Source organism: Amborella trichopoda, chromosome 10, assembly GCF_054954075.1.
Source record: "Amborella trichopoda isolate Santa Cruz 75 chromosome 10, AtrichopodaSantaCruz75HAP2 v2.0, whole genome shotgun sequence".
NCBI classification, from domain to species: Eukaryota; Viridiplantae; Streptophyta; class Magnoliopsida; order Amborellales; family Amborellaceae; genus Amborella; species Amborella trichopoda.
In genome coordinates this window covers 31636908-31653590 of record NC_142345.1, presented here as the reverse complement: position 1 = coordinate 31653590, position 16683 = coordinate 31636908, and the positions used below count along the sequence as shown (strand labels likewise).

At 34.2% G+C, this 16683-nt stretch overlaps 1 long non-coding RNA gene and 1 pseudogene across 2 annotated transcripts; both read right to left on the bottom strand.

Annotated features, from left to right (window-relative positions):
• Nucleotides 1–838: 838 nt before the first annotated feature.
• LOC148780149 (ABC transporter C family member 3-like) lies at nt 839–3343 on the bottom strand (annotated as a pseudogene). The gene is made up of 6 exons (XR_016041939.1): nt 3112–3343; nt 2553–2769; nt 1744–2049; nt 1577–1640; nt 1159–1398; nt 839–1075 (listed from the first exon to the last, which is right to left on the bottom strand). The product of XR_016041939.1 is annotated as an ABC transporter C family member 3-like (transcript).
• A 3342-nt stretch (nt 3344–6685) lies between these two features.
• On the bottom strand, nt 6686–8006 carry LOC148780148 (uncharacterized). The gene is made up of 3 exons (XR_016041938.1): nt 7782–8006; nt 7621–7696; nt 6686–7531 (listed from the first exon to the last, which is right to left on the bottom strand). It is a non-coding gene; the product is annotated as an uncharacterized LOC148780148 (long non-coding RNA).
• Between the last annotated feature and the right edge of the window lie 8677 nt (nt 8007–16683).

Sequence of the window (16683 nt, the reverse complement as noted above, 5' to 3'; positions counted from 1 at the left end):
CTATTACTCACACTTTTGAAAAAGAATGTACGATTCCAAACAGGGCAAAAACTTAAATTTTGCAGAAACTGAGTTGCCCATTTGCTTCAAAAATTGACCTAGTGGAATGAAATGCTCCAGGGGTCATCAAAGTGTTAGGAATTTCAAGATGCAATTGGCTCCTAATGCTCTATTATACAACCAAGCCAGGAGGGGCAATATAAAATCTTCTCTAAGTTGCATGCTCAAAAGGAGCCTCCTAAAACATAAACACACACAGATCTACCTTCCATATTCGCTTTGAGAATATTTGAAGAAAACATTGTTTTATGTTAACTGCGGTGGAACTAAATTTCAGTGTCAAATGGGGGTATTTATAAAGAGATTCTTAGTTAATAGCAGCGAACAGTCGTCTGATCATGGTCCAAAGTCACGTCTCTATGTAAGGCCATTTAGGTTAACCACCGTGTGAATGAGTGATGCCCGCTTCAAGTTAACCACCGTGTGAATGAGTGATGCCCACTTCAAGTACCCAAAAGCCCCAAATCTCTCTTCCAAGTCCCCATGGTGCTAAAAGCTACCTGAATTTCACACTCATAAACCCATAGAGAGGCTTGTTTCCACACCCTATAAGACTAAAAACGTCACTTAGCCATACTTTGCTTTAGCTTAAAAAACACCAACAGAAGCAAAATAGAGCAACTACGTTGAAACATCCTTTAAATTACTAAGGGTACGAGCTCTCTCAAACATATGACTAAGCAATGAAACATTTGTTATACACGAAAAAGCTCTTCTCGGCTTTCAAAATGGCAAAACAAGTATTTAAAGACCACCAGCATTTGCACTGTTGGTTCATCTCTGACCGTGGAAGGGTGCTTGAGTTCACACCTTCCTCTATTGAACACTTCTTACAGGGTGCATCCAATAACTTCGAATTTGCATCATCGTCATCCTCATATCATAATCACAGTACAGATGGATCATTTTTCTGAACAAGTGCTCGATCTCTTGGTCTACTCCGCCACAAGTTGAGCAAAATAAGTAGACTTGTTTTCTAATAACACGGAAGGAGAATCAAATTCAGCCACAATGCCTGCTCAAAAACAATGAATTAGAATAAGCATTAAAAAGAAGATGACTCCATGATACAACAATGCATTTTAAATATATACTAACCATTGTCAAGCAGCAAGACCACGTCACTATCAAGAACAGCTGCAATACGATGGGCTATGGTTATAACAGTACAATCAGAGAAGTGTTTCCTGATGGTTTGCTGGATACGGCTGTCAGTTGCGGTGTCAACCGAGGCAGTTGCTTCATCCAACACCAACACTTTACTCTTATTCAGAAGCACTCTCCCTAAGCAGAGCAACCGCCTCTGACCCACACTCCAGTTCTCTCCATTCTCTGACACTGCAATGTGTGTATATATATATCACGAGAAGCTAAACTTCACAAAGCTGTCTTCATATTCTGAAGGTTGCTTGTATAAGAACGTTACACTGCATGTTTGTGTGTGTGTGTGTGTGTGCTTAGAAGTGACATGTAATAGAGAGGGATGAAGTTAACCAAACAAAGAAAAAGAATCCACCTAAGGACTCGAATTTCATGTCCTTTTGCCTGACTTCCTCTCTGATCTGGCATTTATCTACAGCCTGAATTAGGAAATAGTTTCCCAACAAAACTTATTTTTGCATGAAAACCAAAAGGCAAGGTCAAGTAAAATTATATGAATGAAGCACGGATTGAACAACTCACAGCCCAAATCTCACCATCAGAGTACTCTTCTAAGGGGTCCAGGTTGCTTCTGATGGTTCCTTCAAACATGGTGGGATCTTGAGGAATGATGCTTAGTCTGGAGCGAAGGTCATGGAGTCCTATACAGGAGATGTCAATGCCATCAATGAGAATTTGGCCTCCAACGGGGTCCACGATCCTGAAGAGGACTTGAATGAGAGTGGATTTTCCACTGCCAGTCCTACCAACAATCCCGGTCTTCAACCCTTCAGGTAATGTACATGTAATGCCTCTCAAAACTAAAGGTAGTTGTGAGGCATACCGGACCTGAACAAACAAAATGCATAGGAAACTCTCTATGACCATAAATGTTTTTTCTATATAGTTAATCTTGGTAGTTAATCTTGGTTTTGACAACCTAGCCTTCCATTAACATGAACCTCCCACCCCTGGGGAACTCTCTCTCTCTCGGAAATGAATTTTGACGCTGACTTGCCTGCCAAAGGAGTAGACCAAACCGAGCCTCTAATTTCATTACTTCCTTTCTTTTGTATATTCAACTGTACATAGACTCATTTTTGTGTAGGATGGATTCTTATACATATAGTTTAAGTTGATACTAATTTGCTAAAACAATAACTATACTGGAAGAAATAGGCAAAACATGGCGTCAACTTTTTTGTTATAAACAAATCACAGTTTCAGAATTTCTTTCTAAAATGATAATGTTGCCCCTCCAACAAAACAAAAGATAAATTCTCTCTCTCTCTCTCTCTCATGCATACGCGCACACACACACACACACAAATATTCATTCTTTCAAGTGTTACCTGCAAATCATGAATTTTGACTTCCCCAATTGAGGGCCATTTAGGGTCTTGCCTGCTTTCTTCTATTACAAGAGGAGGTTCACTAGGCATACTTGAATATTGAAAAATTCTCTCCACTGATATCATCTTGTTCTCAAGGTTGCATAGGTTCCATATAACCCATGCTGTAGCACGTTCAGGTTCAGTCCATATGTCACAGCTAACCCAGCAATGCCAGAAAATAAGGCAAGGTCAAATTTCTGATCTGAGCCTTCCTTTCTGCTTCTTGTGCCCATAATTAAGTGAACATAAACTAGAATCATAAAGACAATGGAAAACCAGACTCCATTGAGCTTATCACTGCCAGATTACAACGGACAAGAAAGAAGAGTCCGTTGGAACAGGACACGACCAACGGTCGCTCTCCATCAAAGTCCACCATTGCATTGGACAGTGATAACTCCCTGGTTTACAGTTTTCCATAGTCCATAATGCATTGGACAAGAGTAGACTTTCTGTAATTACATATGCAGGGAATGGAAAAGGTAATCGATAAAAGTTCTCAATATGGGCCTACGAGGATCGATAATTCCCTCAGGCAAAGTGGCCAAGAAAACTAATGAGAAAGCAAATGTTAAGGCAGAGAGCAAATCCAATCGGAAACCGAGCCATTCAATTGTACCCGCATTGTAAAACTCAGGTCTGGAATATGCATCTATCAGCTTTAGATTGGTGGTCATGAATCTTGATTCCTTATCAAAACTCCTGATGGTCGTTGAACCTGATATTGATTGACTCGGCAAAATGCTGTATGATTGGAGCTTTGCACACCCCAACCAAACGAGCTAATTCCCTGGCCGTTGGTATGTAGTATTGCTGTTAAACAAAGACATGGGCCAAGAGAATCAGAATAAGAAATTTTTCCTAACAAAGTAAAAATTCAAAGAATCTTCAGAAGAATAACACGAAATGAAGTTTGCAGACTATGGGGAGCAAGAATTGATTGATTGAGTTCCACATCGAGCACACCTAAAATAGAAGGTTAGAAGAGAGATTTCAAGAAAGGGTAGATCTATTCACTCTATCAATACCCGAGCCCCATCTGATGCATCCAGTGTTCGTAAAATCGAATCAGAACGGTTAACCGGACATGGGCCTTGAAGAGTTTAACCAGCCTAACCGGTAAACTAGCCGATTTAATTGCTCTAACGGGGCAAATCCCAGACGGTGAAAAAAGTGTTAAAAAAAATTACAAAAAAAAAAATCTATTAAAATATGAAAAACATGTAAAGAATGGTTAAAACAAAACACATTCAAATGAAGTTGAAAATTAATAAAAGAAATGGATTATAACAAATCGTATTTTTAAATTTTTTTTTAAAAAGATGGGAAAATATAAAATGAGTATTAATGAACAAACCAATTTTTAATTTTTACTATAAGATAAAGAATATTAAAAAATACCTTACAAATCAAATTCCTTATTTTTGGGAATTTATATACAATTTTTTTTTTTAAAATACCGGTTGAACACCAAAACCACCTAAAACCGAAACCGAGTAGTGTTCGGTTCCAATCTAACCGGGCGGTTAGCGGTTAGATCGCTTGGTTTTGCGAACACATGATGTATCATAAGGTATTTTCCTTTTCTAGTGATTCTTATGGAAATCTTCAAAAGAATGACAAGAAATGAAGTTTGCGGACAATGGGAGCAAGAATTGAACGATTGAGTGCCACCTCGCGCAGACCTAAAATAAAAGGTAGAATTATGAAAGTGTGATTTCTTATGTCTTTGAAATCTGGAGACAATTCAGGGAAATCCACTGATTGCATCAAATGTTAAGTGGCCAAATAAGAACTCAGAATTCCTTCGATAGTCCGTACTTTTTTTTTTTTGGTCACTCCACAAGGTTTTATAGGAGAGTAATCAATACCACACATTTCAGAGAGAGGTCAGAAACCAATTCCAAAGACTGAGCCCAAAAAGAAGGAATAAATTAGGAGGAAATAACTGAGATCATATGGAAGTAGATCAATGTAGGAAATTGTCAATGTTCAAGCACATCGACACGCTCATAGAACTTGAACATGAAAAAGTCCAAACATATTTATACAACTCCACAACTAATATCAATATTCCTGCATAGCCAGATTGATTGAAATGAAATTATGATTTATATGAAAGAAATGACAATAGAAACACCAAGAGATATTTGATTATGATTGTTTCCATTTCACTTTATTGGTCTAATCTAAATTTCAAAAAGCTGATATCAGTTTGAACTTTCTTCATGGTCCTACTTGCTAAAATGATCCTCCAATGATATATTTACTCACGTTAGTTGAATTTGTAAAAAATAAAATAAAATCAAAATATGAAATGAGGTCGTAACCGTCAAATCGGCTTAGATTCAATCTGGGCTGTTGGGTTCATATGTTCATATGAGCTAGTGAACTAATCTCAGCATTATATATATATATATATATATATATATATATATATATATATATATATATATATATATATATATATATATATATATATATATATATATATATATATATATATATATATATATATATATATATAAGAAATGCTGGCATAGGCCCACTACTAGCCTACAGCTACGTATAGACCTAACAGCCCATATTCAATCTGGGATGATCCAATGATAACGATTGCATTTCATATTTGAATTTTAATGTTTTTTTTTATAAATCTAAATCTCTTGAAATTTTAGATATGCGTTCTTTAAAAATATTAGAATCCAATAAAAATATCAAAAAACTAATTTGTGAAATAAATTAAACAAAATACCCCCAAGATATTTCAAAGGTATTTCGGTCAATTTATATTTTCGAATTACTTTTTTAACATGATTTCTAATGCGGAATGAAGTCGTGTCTGTCAGATCGGCCCAGATTAAATCTTAATCATTAGATCTATATGTAGTTATAGGCTGTGGGCCTACGCCAACATTTAGATGTTGTCAGAAAAGCTAACTCCCATTGGAGAACAAAATTCAGACAGATGTATATTTCGTTCTCCAATGGGAGTTAGCTTTTCTGAAGGTATTAGTGGGGTGTTAGTAGCGAGAATGAAAATCACAACGTAGTTATTAGAGTGTGGGGTGCTACTACCACGACCCAAGCCCCTTCCCTAATTGCGAATCTCCCTGTCCCTCGAATCTCTTAAGTAGGTTTGAGGTAGCATGGAATATGCTCCCACCTAAAACCATAGTAAACACGCTTTGCTAAATAAGGAGCATGTTTACTATATACTCCATGGGCGCATAATGTAAATTTAGTCCCTTAGAAGACCATGAAAGGCATGATTTTTAACCAAAACTTTTCGGAACCACTTAAGAATTTTTAAATGAATATTTTCAAATAAAAAAAAAAATTGACTTTTGTGTTTTTTATGACTTTGATCTCATCGTTTAAAATTTAGACAACATCTAAATGTTGGCGTAGGCCCACAACCTATAACTACATATAGGTCTAATGATTAAGATTTAATCTGGGCCGATCTGACAGACATGACTTCATTCCGCATTAGAAATCATGTTAAAAAAGTAATTCGAAAATATAAATTGACCGAAATACCTTTGAAATATCTTGGGGGTATTTTGGTTAATTGATTTTCACAAAATAGTTTTTTGATGTTTTTATTGGATTCTAATATTTTTAAAGAACACATGTCTAAAATTTCAATAGGTTTGGATTTATAAAAAAGAATATTAAAATTCAAATATGAAATGCAATCATTATCATTGGATCGTCCCAGATTGAATATGGGCTGTTGGGTCTATATGTAGCTGTAGGCTAGTGGGCCTACACTAGTATTTCTTATATATATATATAATGTTGAGATTAGCTCACTAGCTCATATGAACATATGAGCCCAATGGCCCAGATTGAATCTAAGCCGATCTGACGGTGACAACTTCATTTCGTATTTTAATTTTATTTTATTTTCTACAAATTCAACTAACGTGAAATTTTTGAAATTCATTATAAATGTTAATTTTTAGGAATTCAATAAGAAATGAGGGTACTCCATTAATAATTTTCATTTCTTTGCATGAATATGCGAATCCCTGCATAAACTACTATTTACCATTTAATTTATATCACACAAAAGGATAAACATAGAATTATCATGGATTAAGTATATCATCATACATGAACTACAATAAAGCATACAATTCGTAACATACAATCTAAAAATAAAATGACAGACGATGTCGTTCTTCATCTTGGTCACGCTGGTGCCATTGATTAAATTCGCGTGACAATTCATTGACTCGATGTAAAAATGAATCATCCAAATTAGTGGGCACTCGACTATACCTAAATCCCTGAGTGTTAATGTTTTGTTGTGGTCCTAATCCAAAATCCCCGAAGCTTGTCCATCCTTCATGCTCACGTACACTATCGTGCTCATCCCTACCCTCTTGTTGTTGGGACTCGATATGTGAATGATTTAATTGGGATTGGGTGGCCTCAGAATCATCATCTCTCTCATTTTCCCTTAGACCCCCTTCCCACTCTTCCTCATTAGGTGCAACATCACCGACAACTCCGACGAATTATGGATATGTTGGCAGGTTGCTTCCTCTTTTATACTGCTCATCACTTTCTTCAAGATCTTCCTCATCGATAACTTCAAGGAACGCTCTCTTGTGCAACACTGGCTCATCTTCTTCTACTACCCATTGTTCTGATGTGTCAGTGATAAATATTGTGTCAAAGTCTATCGGCCCATAGTCTTCAAGCTTCATTCTTATTTATCGCTCTCGGAGGTTTAAGTTATAATGAACGTCGACTAGTTTATGAAGTTTCTTCGAAACGAGTCGATTCCTCCTAGTAGTTGTACAACCATTGGAACGTATTTCAGTTTCGCTCACAGCCAGTAGCAGAACATGTCTGGAAGAGCACCTTGATTGCTATCCTCTTTAGGTGAGGTGCATCACTACCATATATCTCCCACCATTCAGCTGGATTAAAATGTAAAAAGCATTATAAGGGCAAGAACAATTCATATGATTAAATATATGAATGAACAAAATATTAGTTAGGGGATAACCTGGATCCATCTTAGTTCGAGAAATCCTGGCAAATCTAGTTCTGAATGATCCTATAGCATCCCTATACATAGCAAGCTAAAACAAAATATTTCATTTTAGTGCATTATTCCTCACAAATATAACAACTCAATCAAGTTCTTACCCAAATATTAAATAATACCTCTTGTATTGCTGCTACCTGGTTTCGATGACTTCTCTCCAACCTGGCAATAATGTATCTGACCCCTTCCATAATCTTGTGGGGATGTTAAGGTGTCAAATAGAAAAATTTTGGGTTGAAGTAGTAACCTAGAAAATATATAGATAGAGAAATGTCATTTAAAATTTCATAAAAAAATAATTTAGAATGAAACATTCTAATAATATAAATATATATTTACCTGCATAATGAATTGGACGTCCAAATTTGATATTCCACCTTCTTTCTATAATATCAATCACTTTACTAACAAAACTACACTTCTCCCCAATAGTTGATTTGGCCCTCTCGATACCTTCATAAAGAATGCCCATGGTAGCTTTCTTGTCAGTATCTATCATTCTTAACATCGTGACCAAAGGGGCAGTGGCTTCTATGATACTAGAACATCGAGACCATAACCTCCTATTGAGACTATGCCGTCCACTTTTAGCCCGGTACTGGACTTCGAGGGGCAGTCATTTAACTACTCTCCACTGGTAAACAATCTCTTTATTGCACCTTCAGATTCCCGAATGGACTCCATAGCCAAGTAATTTGTAGCAAAGCGGGTTATGGCAGGCCTGATTATATCTTTTTTCTTAGATTGTTCTCTGAACAAAAATAAAATTCTAAACTGGTTATATATAAATCTTGACACCAACCTCGCTTCCTGTAGAGTCTCCTTCACAATTTTGATCTCGCCGATCTCCTATAACATAAGATCAATGTTATGTGCGCAGCACCGGGGTCCATACTAGATGCTTCATCTTATCCATCAACTTGCTGCCCGCAGAAACACATGTACGCTCATTGTCCGTAATAAAATAGACTACATGCTTATCTCCCACCTCCTCCACTATCTGATCATATAGTCGTACGTAAAAGTTTGCATCATTCTTCGTCCTTGATACGTCTTTGCTAGACAAAAAAGCTTTACTTTTTAGAGAATAGGCCAAGAAGTTTACAAACTCCTTTTTGCTAACTTTATTCAACCAACCATCACTCATGAGAGTAATGCTTATTCTTGGCCAACTCTGTTTATATTCTTTAATCCACTTTCTAACTTCCTCCACCTCTTCATCCAATATTGGCCCACTGAGCTCATATGTCGTCAGGGGTTTTACCTTGGGCCTGGCTCTCTGGATTGCATTGACCATAGGTGTAAAATATGGGCTATTGGCTGCATCAAAGGGGATCCCTTTATCGTAGAACCATTTACCAACATATCTGCCCAACATATTTCTCGTACCTTTCACCATGCCTTTAAGGGTCATCTGTTCTGACTTAGGCTTTGAGAGAAATGGGTCTATACGACTATGACCTGTAATATTGGCACTTCTAGATAAGCTAGAAACAATTTCTTCAACGTATGATTCCTCTTAATACATATTGCCACCAATCCCTCCATACATATTTGAGTTGGGCCCGCCATACATACTCAAGCTGGCCCTTGCCATGCATGTCTGAGCTAGGCCTACCATGCATGCCCATGTCATAACCACCAGGCATTCTAAACTTGCGTTCCCTCTAGTATGTTTCCTGTAAACTCATTTTTATGGTCATCTCCAAGTCATTATTATATTACTCTTTTGGATTATTCCCGCTTGATGACGTATATAAACTAGCTATCTCCTCTTTTATCATCTGCTTTGCAATTTTTTTTATCTTTGGTAGCCTTAAGAAATGCCGCCATCTGCTTTCTTACATTATTAGGGACACTATTGCATGCAAAAACATCTCCCTTAACCTCTGCCAAGTGTTGCTTGAACCTATATACCTCACTACTTAACACTCTTTTGTAGTAATTACAAATAATTTTATCTTTTTTGTTGGGATCAAATCTGACCCCATGTTGCCATGCAGGGTCTTAGGCATATCTTACCATAATTCAACTTTAATTTGTAAAAGGTTAAAAATTAACCTGACAGTTTAACATGAAAGTAATCACCATGTGTAGTGATAATATGTAAGGGTTGTTCATGAAGTTATATTTATTGTTAATGCAAAATACTTCTATTGACAAAAATGTTTTTAATTCCTATTGGGAAAAATAATTTATTTATGCAACATTATAGATAAAAAAAGCCTATATCAGCCACTGCATATAAAAAAAAAAAATTACATTGATATAGTATCAATAAAAAATATATTTACAATGGTATAGTAATTCACAATGCCAATGCATATGGACTTGTCACAAATCTTCATTTCGACAAACATGAATTAGTTCCTACCAAGAAAAAAAAAATATTTATGCAACATTATAGATAAAAAAATTTGTATCAGTCACACTTAGAATCAAGAAAAAAATTACATTAATATAGTCATCCATGATGCCACTACACGTATCTTTGATACAAAAAACATTTACAATGATATAGTCATTCACAATGCCACAAATAAAATTTACAATGATATTGTCGGCACGATGCCAACTCGATTGAAATGATCACAAATAGTCGTACATCTCAATTACAAATATGCAAGATAATATAATAAAAAATGCAAGCTCCAAACATGGCTACCACTCAATTTTTTTAATAATAAAATTGAAAAATGCAAGATAATATAATTATCATACATGCCACGATTTTTTTACAACGATATTCACTTTAATTCCTCATGATAATACAGTTTAACAACATGTATTTTTTGTATTAAAAATTTAAAAACTTAAAAATACATTTTTAATGCAAAAATGCATTAAAAATATAATACAATTTAACATCATGTATTTGTTAATGTATTGTTTTGCATTAACAACAAATTAAAAAATACAGTCTTCTATTAAAAATATAATAACATGCCACGATTTTTTTACAATGATATTCACTTTAACTCCTCATGATAATACAGTTTAAGAACATGTATTTTTTGCATTAAAATTTTAAAAAATTAAAAATACATTTTTAATGCAAAACTGCATTAAAAATATATTACAGTTGAACAACATGTATTTGTTAATGTATTTTTTTGCATTAAAAAATTAAAAAATACAGCTTTGCATTAAAAATATAATAACAAGTATTTTTTTGCATAAATAATCTATCAACATGTAATTTTTTGAACTAAAAATTTAACAATAAAAATTTAAAATATTGTTTAATTCCTCATGATAATAAAAAACTGGTCACAATTTTTTGAAAAATCATGATTTTTCAAAAAAATTGATCATGGATTAAAAAAAAAAAAAACGCAGTTCTTCACAGACCTACCTAACATCAGTAATTCCAACTAAAAAATCTGCCTCAAATCGAATAAATTACATCAAATTGAATATATGTTTTGATAAACAACACTATAAGGAATCAAAACCCTATAATATTAACACATTATTATCAAAATATTAAATAAAATTGATTGAATTGAGGAAAAAAAGAACAAACACAGTTCTTCCCAAACATCAGTCATTCAATCTCAAAAATCAAGCTCAAATTGAATAAATCAGATTAAATTGAATACATGTGATGATAAACAACATTATAACGAATCAAAACCCTATAAATTTAACACATTATTTGCAAAATATTTACTGAAATTGAGAGAATGGCAGAAAAAAAAAAAAAACTCAGTCTATTTTTATTTCACAGACATCAGTCTTTTTTTCTCAAAAATCCAACTCAAATTGAATAAATATAATCAAATTGAATACATGTGATGATAAACAACACTATAACGAATCAAAAGCCTATAAATTTAACATATTACTTGTAAAATATTGAGTGAATTTGATAGAATGGCAAAAAAAAAAAACAAACACAGTTCTTACCTATTTTTCGTGCACCTTGCCTTCAAATTTAAAATTGATATGTATTCCTCCAAAATAATCACAAATTATACACAAAAACTTCTAAACAAACACTCTGATGATCAATCACCCTGAAATTTTACAAAAAATGATGCGCTCTTTTGCTTGAAATCAATGATATGGAGGAAACCCTAAAACGCACTCTTCGATCCAAATTTTTTTGATCAAAATCCGTGTTTTTTCTATCTTTTATTGACTGAAATGGCTGAAAATTTTGAATTAAGGCCTGCAAGATTCGATTATAAGGCGGAAAAAGATAAAAAATGATAACAAAATGACAAAAAAAGATGAAATCCGTGAAGAATACTGTGCAGCCCATGTTCTTGGGCGAGACTCGGTGAAACTCGGTGATTCACTATTGGGAATCGCCCGGTTCTCTCTGGACACAGGTGATTCCTGCTTTTCTAGTGGAACTGGCACGGTGTCTGCCGATTCTCGAGTCGAACCGGACGACTCGGCGAGTTTTCAAACCCTAGGTATGAGTATGAAAAGTAAAAAGATATTGAGTCCCAAAAATAGTGCATCTTGCAACTTATTATCCAGACCGTCCATTTTCAAGATTTTCATATGTTTATAAACCTACTTGATTTTAACTATTTTTGGATTTTTAAATTTTACAATTAGACATGAAAATAGAATATGAGATAATTTCAAGAATTTTTTACACCAAAATTATATATATATATATATATATATATATATATATATATATATATATATATATATATATATAGGGTATGGTTTCTATAAGGTTGCAACCTTAAACAATCCAATTAAGGCGTACCTCCAAATTTTATTATAACATGTAATTTTATTGTAAAACATTCTTAGTATTATCTTAAAATCTATTTTCATAACTAATTATAAAATTTTAAATTTCAAAATTGGTTAAAATCAAGTAGATCTATAAATATATGAAAATCTTTAAAATGGACGGTCTAGATAATGTGTTGCAAGATGCACTATTTATGAGATTCAAAAACTTTTTTGTTTTCATATTCATAGATCTCAATGTCGATATGATTGATTAGAGGGATTTTTCTACATTAAAACAACATTTTCGATAGATTTTTGAGGTGCATATGTGATTCTACATTTTAAGGTTGCAACCTTATATAAACTTTTCCCATATATATATATATATATATATATATATATATATATATATATATATATATATATATATATATATATATATATATATATATATATAACAGACCCAAATTTGTTAAAAGTCCTAACCCTAAACCTTAAAACTCAAGGTTTTGATATGGACCCAGGTACTCAAAACTTGGCATTTGTTTACAGAATCTGTTACAAAGTAATGAATACTTTGTCCCCGAATGCTAGGCAAATAGACTTAAAAGGACAAACTGTATTTTCCAGACAAACATGAAAAAATCAAATTTAGTTATACCTAAGTCAATGACATGGTCTTTAGGTAAAATTACCATAACATTGGTCTTTACAAATTGAATCCCAAATTTAAAATCCTGAAAATAAAAACCACAACAAACTTACATTTCACAGATACAAAAGCTGATAAACAATTTCAACTGCTCAGGGATGTATTCAGGAACTTCTTCAAAAAGCAGTCCCACATACCAATTATTAGACCCTCACGCTTTTACAGAAGAGAAAAAACTGATGGCTAGATACACCACTAGATATACAAAAGAGAGAGGACTGTATAAGAGAGAGAGAGAGAGAACACCACTTAATATTCAGGTCTTATATATATCATTATAAATTTTATATATATATATATATATATATATATATATATATATATATATATATATATATATATAATGCTGGGATTAGCCCACTAGCTCATATGAACATATGCGTTCATCTGACGGTCACGACATCATTTCGTATTTGAATTTTAAGTTTTTTTTATGAATCTAAATAATATGATATTTTAGATGTGTATTCTTCAAAAATAGGAGAATCTAATAAAAATATCAAAAAAAAAATTGTAAAAAAAAATTTGACCAAAATACCCTTAAAATGTTATTGGGGTATTTTGATCAATTGATTTTTTTGCAAATTATTTTTAAAATATTTTTATTAGTTGGGCCTTGATGAGAAGAATTGACTCCTAAAATTTCAACTTATTTGAATTTGTAAAAAAAAAACTTAAAATTCAAACACGAAATGAGGTCGTGGTCGTCAAATTGGCCCAGATTCAATCTGGACCGTTGGGCTCATATGTTCATATGAGCTAGTGGGCTAATCTCAGCATTTTCTTGTATATATATATATATATATATATATATATATATATATATATATATATATATATATATATATGGAAAATATTTTTATAAGGTTGCAACCTTAAAATGTAGAATTAAGGATGCACATAAAAAAACTATCGGAATAGGTTGTTGTCATGTTAAAAAACCCTCTAATTGATCATCTCAACATCGAGTTGTATGAATATGAAAACAAAAAAATGATTTTGCAATACATTATCTAAACTGTCAATTTTAAAATATTTCATATGTTAATAGATCTACTTGATTTTAACTATTTTTGGAGTTTAAAATTTTATAATTAAATATGAAAATAGATTTCAGATAATGCTAATTATGTTTTACACCAAAGTTGCATATTATGATGAAATTTACAGGTGCGCCTTAAATGGATTGTTTAAGGTTGCAACCTTATATAAACCACACCATATTTTTATAGAGAAAATATCTTTTTATTTTTTATTTTTAACTTTTATATCTTATGAGACCCAAAAATTAAAAATATTACTTATAAGCAAAAAAGTCTTCATCTTTTCTATCTTACAACCCCCTAAACCCATTTGACCATGTATTATTGACCTCAACAACTTATAAAATGAATCCTTTCCCTCAAAACCTAACCTCTAACATACACCAACTCTCTCTCTAAACTCAATCTCTCCCTCTCTCTAAACTTAGCCACCACCATCCACCACTCTTTGAACCGCGAGCACTCGGTCTCTCCCTCTCTCTCTAAACTTAGCCACCACCATCCGCCACTCTCTGAACCGTGAGTTCTCAGTCTCTCCCTCTCTCTCTCTCTAAACTTAGCCACCACCATCCGCCACTCTCTCAACCGCGAGCACCACCCCGTCTGCCACCGCCACTTTATACACAAACCCTCGTTTTCCCTCTCCAAAGCATACACAACCCCTTCGTCAATAACCCTTAAACCCCCGCTTTCTCCCCATTTCTTCACTTTTCCGGCAACCCCCTCTACTTTTATGGCAAAAAAAAGCTGCCAAGATGACGAGAGCATGGCTCCGGCCAAAATAAACACCATTGGGCATTGCCTTCGCTTTGGTGTCACCTTTTATGGCTTATTTAAAAGGACCTTTGAAATTTTCCCCCAAATTTCCAGCCAAAATCGCGACCTCTAAAACTTCACATGGCTTATGTAAAGGGAAGCCACATAGAGTATAGTTCCCGAAAAAAGCAGTTAGTCCTTCATCCATAACCCTTAAACCCCCACTTCTCACTTTTCTGGCAACCTTCTATACTTTTATGGCAAAAAAAAGCTACCAAGATGACAAGAGCAGCGGCTCTGGCCAAAATCAGTACCATTCGGCCTTGCCTTCGCTTTGATGTCACCTTTTTTGGCTTATTTAAAGAAACTTTTGAAATTTTTGGCCAAAATCAGCCCCAAATTTTCGGCCAAAATTGTGACCTTGAAACTTCACATGGCTTATTTAAAGAGAAGCCACACGGGTTATAGTTCCTAGAAAAAGTAGTTGGTCCTTCATCCATATCCCTTAAACCCCCACTTTCCCCCCACTTCTCATTTTCCGGCAACCCTTTCTACTTTTATGGCAAAAAAACACTGCCAAGATGACGAGAGCAGCAGCTCCGGCCAAAATCGGCACCATTGGGCCTTGCCTTCGCTTGGGTGTCACCTTTTTTGGCTTATTTAAAGGGACTTTTGAAATTTCCAGCCAAAATCAGCACCAAAATTTCGGCCAAAATTGTGACCTCTGAAACTTCACATGGCTTATTTCAAGGGAAGCCGCAAGGGTTACAGTTCCCGGAAAAAGCAGTTGGTCCTTCATCCATAACCCTTAAACCCCCGCTTTCTCCCCACTTCTCACTTTTCCGGCAACCCTATCTACTTTTATGGCAAAAAAACATTGCCAAGATGACGAGAGCAACGGCTCCGGCCAAATTTCCGGCAAAAATTACGACCTCTGAAACTTCACATGGCTTATTTAAAGGGAAGCCGTACAGGTTACGGTTTCCGAAAAAAACAATTGGTCCTTGGTTTACGAAGTTTCCAGCGGCCAGAATCCAGCCACGAAGGTCATTGTGGGTAAGATCCAAGCTAACCAAAATAGGGAGATTTCCTAAAGCTTCATGGATTCTACCTGAAAATATATTGTAGAAGAGGTTTAAAGTCCCAGAAATTTGTCTTAGCTTGCCAATATCTTTTGGGATTGAGCCTTTAAAAGGTTATCTGATAGAAAGATAAATGGAGGGTGTAGGTCAACAGGTTTAGAGAGAGAGAGGGCGTAGGTTAACAGTTAGTTAGAAGTTAGGTTTTGAAAGAAGAGAGTTATTTTATAAGTTGTTGAGATCAATAATACATGGTCTAATGGGTTTAAAGGAGCTGTAAGATAGAAAATATGGATACCTTTTGCTTCCAAGTAATATTTTCAATTATTGGGTTTCATGAGATATAGAAGTTAAAATAAGGGGATATGGAGATATTTTTCCTACTTTGTAATTACTACAAGGTTAACAGTTTAAAAAAAAAGAAAAAAAAACCAGCGGTTAGAGTGGCATTCCTTAGCAAGAGCCAAAATGGGAAATTGTTCTTACCCATAATCAAAACTTTTGCACAGAGCTGAATCAAAGAGTGTAAGATGGCCTTTCTCTGTCGTACAACTTTAGTTTAAAAAAAATAACTATTGCTCAAACTTTTGAAAAAGAATTTACGATTCCAAACAAGGTAAAAACTTCAATTTTGCAGAAACAAAGTTGACCATTTGCTTCAAAAATTGACCGAGAGTTATGAAATGCTCCGGTGGTCATCGAAGTGTTAGGAATTTCAAGATGCAAT